The 7,357-nt window shown below is 39.3% G+C and overlaps 1 pseudogene; it reads right to left on the bottom strand.

The window, feature by feature from the left end:
- Positions 1-6,091: 6,091 nt before the first annotated feature.
- On the bottom strand, positions 6,092-6,172 carry LOC114215445 (U4 spliceosomal RNA; annotated as a pseudogene).
- Between the last annotated feature and the right edge of the window lie 1,185 nt (positions 6,173-7,357).

Raw genomic sequence — 7,357 nt, 5'->3', positions numbered from 1 at the left:
ATAAGTCTGAGACCTCTTCTGCCTCAGGCACCTTCTGATATGTAAAGACATTTATAACCTCTTAACCTTTTCTCCTTCAGCCTAAACATTTGTTATTTGTTTAAATGCGGTAATTAGTTTGTGATTACATTTATAATTAGTTCAAATATTCTCAAGGTGTAGTCCCCCAGAGTCCTTCCTTGGGACTCCCTTTAATTTCTCAAAGTCTTGTTCATAATTACATGTTCAAAGTTACAATTTTCCATTTGTGCTCTTACCCAGTTTCAGATAGGACCTAGTACATAGCAGTGCTCAGAAAATGCTTATTAAAGGGTAAATGGATCAATCATACGGTAAATCAAAGAAAAGAAGAATGGAAAAATAAAGAGCCTTGGAATCCCCTAACGAGGTCCTTTTGTTTATGAAGATTATGAACAATCAAGCACTTTATTTATACACATTGGTTTAAATCATGACAACCAGCGAGGAAGCCTTGAAATACTGTGAATCTCCAGTTGGGGGAGCCCAGTCACTAATTCAAAAACTGGGAAGAACTGTATCTTAAATCTTAACTACAGATTTTAAATCTCCTTGAGGGAAAAGAAAATATTTTCTCTTTTTGATTTGTTTATATGCATGATGCATTGAGGGTGTCTAATAACTCCACTTTGATCTTATGGCCTGAGAAAAACATAAGGTCCGAAATGAGAATTGTGAGTCAGTTGTACAGCCTGAGAAAATGTATGGTTTTTCAGGACTGCTCCAATGGAAAAAACCCCACCCCACGTTAGTGGTGGTAGACACCATTTAATGAGAATGTGCCTAATTATATGTAGTTTTAAACTCTCTGTGTTTCCTTTGAGTACTAGAACATACAAAATTAGATTTCAGGAAGGAACAGAGAGATGTGGTGGGATTATAGGCCACAAAAGTGCCCTCTTATTCTTTCTGAATTGGTCCTCCAGATTCTGTCCTGTGTGAGATGGTCACACAATGGGTATATTCGCAGAGTTATCAGACGTCAGGCAGGATGTGGGCTGTGCATGAGCCCTCCCACTTAGCGCCCCACTGTGCCTCCCCCAACACAGGCGTTCCTCCTAAATCTCTCTGAAGTCACTGACTAGGCCAGAAAATACAGTTCCTTCATGTTCTCAATGTCATTTCCTATCTTACAAAGCAAGGTCCATTTTATTTTATTTTATGTTATGTTTTTTTTTAAAGATTTATTTATTCATTTTAGAAAGTGTGGGGCCGTAGGGGTAGAGGAAGAGAGGAAACCCTCAGGCAGATCCCCTGCTTGAGTGCAGAGCCCCGTGTGGGGCTAGATCCCAGGACCCGGAGATCATGCCCTGAGCTGAAATTAAGAGTCAGACACTTGACCGACTGTGCCACCTAGGGACCCCACAAGGTCCATTTTATATTCGGATCCACTCCAAGCCAGTTGAAGAAGCAATCAGGAGATTGCAGGCATGTCAGGCCATGTCTTTCTAAGGCCTACCCGTTGGGTTCGCAGTAGCCTGCTTCAACTCCCCTCTGCAAGCTTTTATTGTGGTGGTAGGCCTGCCTTGAGATTTTCTCTCCATCCCTGGTGTACCTGCATGTGACCCCTGTTCATGGCTTTCCTATCTGGCCTCAGTGAGTTCCTAAGCCCCATGCCTATGGCTCCCTGTCTCTGTTAATAACAGATTGGTGATGTTGACCCCTAGATAGGACTGCCTACTATACAGCCTGGTACTGTGATTGGGCTCTCACTCCCCTAAGCCAGAAGCTTACACATGAATCCATTCAGCGTCTATGAACTCTCATTCTCCAGAGACAGAAGGGCCAAACGTGGCGATTTTTCTGAAGAAGGAATGACTTAGTCAAAAGAACATGGGATTCTGAATCAGAGACACCTGGATTTCGGACCCCACTCTCCAAAACAGTATTGAACAGGTAATTCTACATTCTAGATGCTGTATTTTAAAAAAGTAAATAACCATGGGGCACCTGCATTGTGCAGTCAGTTAAACATCTTGATGTAGTTTTGGAATATTGGTTAGGTTTGGTGGGGTGAGGTCTGGAGCCAACAGCCAGGAAAGAATTCTTGAGACATCTTTGGTGCAAAATGGTGGTTTTATGCAAGCACGGTGACAGGACCCGTGGGCGGAAAGAGCTGTGGCACGGTGTTGTAAGGAATGCCTGTTTATATACTTGGGAGTTGGGGGAGATAAGGAAAAGGGAGGTGTCCAAAAAGACTTTCATGTGCTAAAGAAGATTCTCAGGATACCAGAGGCCTGGCTATTGTAAAGTTAAGGTTGTTTTTCCCTCTAGCAAGGCATTAACATTAAGATAGCTGGGAGCTTCCTGTAGGAATGTCACACAGATCCCACCCAGGAGTGGGGGTGGGAGGTTGTAGGGTGTCAGCTTGTGCTTTGTCCTTAGCTAGCCTTATGCTCCCTCATCAATCTGACTCTTGGTTTTGCCTTGAGATCAAGCCCCACGTTGGGCTCTATGCTCAGTGTGGAGTCTGCTTAAGACTCTCTCTGCCCCTTTGGCTTGTGCTCTCTTTCTCAAAATAAATCTTAAAATAAAGATAAGTATGCCTATATATCTGTGAAGAAAAAATAATACACGTAAAGTCACTTAATAAATTATAAAATGGCATACACCTATTTATGTTATGCTGCAAGTTGATTCTATTTAAGCTATATCTGTTGAATCCTAGTATACCAGTATCAGAAATTAAAGTTGCTAAGTCATTCTAAATAATTTTCAGGAAAACAGCCTAGAGGTTAATTAGAGACAGATGGGGTAGTGGAGTGACCTCATATGGAACCATTATAAAAAGCAAATGGGAATTGGAGTTAAAAGGAAGCTGCTTATGGGAAACCAAAGGAAATGTCACCCCAGAAGGGAAAACAGAGATAGATAACTGTTTTGCAAAAGGAAAGTCTCACTATTAAGCTCAAAAGAACCTAGTACTAGGTTTTCTTTTTAGGTAGCAATTTTAGCACTAACGTAATAAGCAAAGGCTAATTCAACTGTTTATATAGTTGAGGATAAAGTAAGATGCAAAGAAATGAAGTAGAGTTTTCAACATCCAGTTCATAAGTGGCAGGGAGGAGTAGATCCTTGAGTTTGTCTTGCTTTTTCCACTGAACTAGGAAATTGACCTCTCCAAAGCTTCAGTTTCATCATTTGTAAAGTGAGGTAGTTGGTGAATGAGATGATCTCTGATAATCTCACCAGTTCTGACATAAATTCTTTTAATCTATGAGACCTTTTTATTGTTTAGAATCCCCCCTTTTCTACATTGAACCCAGTCAGAGAAAGACAAATACCATATGATTTCTCTCATATGTGGAACTTAAGAGACAAAACAAAAGATCAAAGGGGAAAACAAAGAGAGAGAGAGACAAATCAAGAAACAGACTCTTAACTGCAGAGAACAGATGATGACCAGAGGGGAGGTGGGGGTGGGGGAAGGGTGAAATAGGTGATGGGGATTAAGAGCACACTTATCTTGATGAGCACTAAGTAATCACTATATTGTACACCTGAAACTAATATAGCATGGTCTATTAACTACACAGAAATTAAAATAGAGAGAAAGAAAGAAAGAAAAGAGAGAGAAAGAAAGAAAGAAAGAAAGGAAAAGAAAGGAAGAAAGAAGAAGAAAGAAAGAGAAAGAAAGAAAGAAAAAGAAAGAAAAAAGAAAGAAGGAAACAAAAAAGATATTTTTACTGCTCTTACATTAAAAACATGATAGAATTATAGATCTTCAGAAATTACAGGTTTCTAGACTTGGAAATGTGGTGTGGGTCAGTTTCACCCTGTCCTGGTTTGGAGCAAGGAGGAATCTCAAACTGGTTCTGATGATTCCTGACCAAGTATATATGCTGGGTGCTTTCTCTTTCATACTGCTCTCTCTGAGAAGTCAGAGTTTCTGTGTCTGTTTTAGAGGCTTAGGATTGTTTGGGCCATGGAGGACGGTGTTATAAATATAGGGTCTTTTGTAGCCTGAACAAAATTTTGCATCAGAGTTGTTAGAGGAGTTCATTGAGAGGATGTGACTGCCAGTTGACCTGAGTGCTGGACCTTGGACAATCAGAGACTTCTCACTCACTTCCTTGTCCTTGGAATGTAGATTCTGCCCACCATTTCCCCATCAGGAGCTGTTTCAACGACCCAGCCTTGAGAGAGTAATGTGTTTTTGAGCCCAAGGTGACTGAACCTTGTTAAAAGTCTTCTATATAAACTTTTACGATTCTGGTGGGCAGGTGCGGAGATCTACTCATCTTGCGGCCACCTAAGACAAGCCTTGTATGTAAGTTCCCTTGTTTATTAAATCTGATACTTAACAATATGGAGTGGTCTGCCCCTTTTTTTGGTCTCTTCTTACCTTCCCTATAATGGGGACCAGTTTTGAATTTCACCTGGGGAACTCCCATGTTTGCAAACCAATGGTAGTTGACCATCACGTCTGCCGGGTGATGTGATGTGTTGTGCAGTGCTCTGGCAACTGTTGCTAAGAGGCCCCTATCCTTTGGCAGAGGGAAGGCAAACTAACATTATAGGGGAAAACTAACCCACTGGCCCTCACTGGAAGGACGAAGGGTGGCCTGTGGGCGTCGCCTGGGTTTTCTCAAGGCCCAGGAAAAGGATCGGTAGGAGGTCCGACGCTTTGCCTCTTCATGTAATCCTTCCTCTCCTCCTGGCTGTCCTCCTCACGCCCTCTCTTTCTCTAGCCTCCTAGACAGAGCACCCTTAATTTTCCCATTTGGGTGGGGTCCTTTAGCTTTTCATCTGTGTTTCTTCTCATCTGGTTCCTTGGGAATACATTTTATGCTCTCTTTTTTTAGGGCTGTCCTTTTTGACACAAAATCCTTTTTCAACTTGTTAAATCTCTTTAACATTTCAGTTCTCACTTAAACACTGTGGCTTTCAAGAGCACTGTCTTTGAAGCAGGCTTCAAGTGACTATTTTGGAAGTCAGATGCCGAATAGTGACACTTCCTTTCTCTATGCTTTCCACCTCCAACATCCTAATTCTTCCTTAGGCAGTGGAGGTCTCTCCTGAATAGCAGGAAGTACAAAAAAGGACAGCACACTGATAAATTTTAAAGCACTATTTCACAACATAACTACAAGGTGACTCACATAAACATCCAGTTTGCTGATTCTGACCGGTAATTTTTAAAGTCCTACTGTGTTTCCAGTATACAGGATCTGCCCTCAAGAAGCTTCATAACGATAACAGAATCCAAGCATCATAGGGAAATAGCTCCTTTTCACTTGCTCAGAAAAGGAATCTTATCCCCAATAACACTTCAGTTCCACTTGCACACCTCTCTTGATGAGACAGTGTTTCTGGAAAGCTGACTCTGAAGCAAATGAGTCATTGTTAAGTGACCTGGGACTACCTCTTATTTAAATGAACCATACAGTAAAGCTTGGAAATGTGAATAGTCACTCTCTAATTTGTTTTGTAAATTAATTTTTGTCCATGCATTAACTTTATTTAAGGCAAATATATTTGTATATCGGCATACATATATATATGTGTGTATGTATATATGTATGTATATGACTTACTTCTAAAATAAGTTAATCACTGTATGACTTGTGCTCACAGTGATGGTAAAACTCTAAAGATATACATTAGGCATATAATCTTTGAAATCTTATCAAAAATAAGTTTATTCAATTTACTTTTAGGTTTCTTTGGAAGTCTCACTACCATCACGAATGCTATATGTTTACCTGGTTGGACTGATAAATCAACTCAACCTTGAACTTGGGTGTAATACCAGAATATAGTCTCTGTTCTTTCCCAGATAATTTAATTATTTAACAGATTCAGAAATTTTAAGTACTGTTAGATGAACAGATATTTTGCTTATAAAAATAAGTATGCAAGTATGTGACTATTAAAATATTTTCAATCTATAATTTTCAAATTAAATGTTATGAATGTAGTGACATTCAGTGTTAGAAATTAACATAACAGTACAGGTACACAAAGCAATACATTTAATTATTTAATACATATTTGTTGAATCCTAATGCTGTACCATGGGCTGTGACAGACAGTTGGGGACACAGTGATGAATGAAATGTAATGCAGAATCATTACATCTATAGTTTTCAATTAGCAATAATCGTGCCTCGGGTAAACCTCATTGGCTATGATACTGCCACTGCATCTATATTCCATGTTATCACAAATGGCAAGATTTCCTTCTTTCTCATGACTGAACACTATTTCATTGTGTACACATATACCACAACGTTATCTATTCATCAGTCAGTGGGCATGTAGGTTGTTTCCATATCTTGGCTACTGTGAATAAGGCTGCAATGAAAATGGGGGTGCAGATATTTCTTAAATATCCCATTTTCATTTCCTTTGGATATATAACTAAAGGGGAAGTGTGATTGCTGGATCATCTGGTAGTTCTTTTTTAAAATTTTAAGGACGCTCCATACTGTTTTCTATATTGGCTGGACCAATTTACATTCCCACCGATAGCAGACAAGGGTTCCTTTCATCCACATCCTTGCCGACACGTGTGAACTCTTGTCTTTTCGATTTTAGCATTCTATCGGGTATGAGGTGATCACTCATTGTGGTTTTGATTTGCATTTCCCTCATGAGTAGCGACATTGAGCATCTTTTCATGTACCTATTGGCTGCTTGGATGTCTTGTTTGGAAAAATGTCTATTTGGTGCCCATTTTTTAATCCAGCTATTTGTTTTTTTGTTTTTTGTTTTGTTTTTGCTATAGAGTTGTATGAATGCTTTATCTACTTTGGATATAAACCCCCTATCATATATATGATTTGCAGATATTTTCGTCCATTCTGTAGGTTGCTTTTTCATTTTGTTGATGGTTTCCTCTGCTGTGCAGAAGTTTTTTAGTTTGAGGTAGTGCCACTTGTTGATTTTTGCTTTTGTTACCTTTGCTTTTGGTGTCAAAGTCCAAAAATCACTGCCAAGACTGATGTCAAAGAGCTTACATTCTATGTTTTCTTTTAGGAGTTTTTTTTTCAGGTCTTAAGTTCCTGCCTTTAATTCACTTCGAGTTCGTTTTTGTGTATAGTGTAAGAGAGGGGTCTAGTTTCATTCTCTTTCATGTGGCTTATCCAGTTTTTCCACCAGAATTTATCGAAGATACTGTTCTTTCTTTATTGTATATTCTTGGCTCCTTTGTCATAAGTTAGTTGACTATCTGTGTGTGGGTTTATTTATAGGCTCCCTGTTCTATTCCATTGGTCTGTGTGTCTGTTTTTATGCCAATTCCATAATACTGATTAATACAGTTTTGTACTATAGTTTGAAATCAAGAAGTTTGATGTTTCCAGCTTAATTTTTCTTTCTTAAGATTGCTTTGGCT

This window comes from Eumetopias jubatus, unplaced genomic scaffold, assembly GCF_037043125.1.
Source record: "Eumetopias jubatus isolate StellerSeaLion01/CBP00866 unplaced genomic scaffold, mEumJub1_p1.0 scaffold_13, whole genome shotgun sequence".
NCBI lineage: Eukaryota > Metazoa > Chordata > Mammalia > Carnivora > Otariidae > Eumetopias > Eumetopias jubatus.
This window is presented reverse-complemented; position numbering and strand designations above follow the sequence as displayed.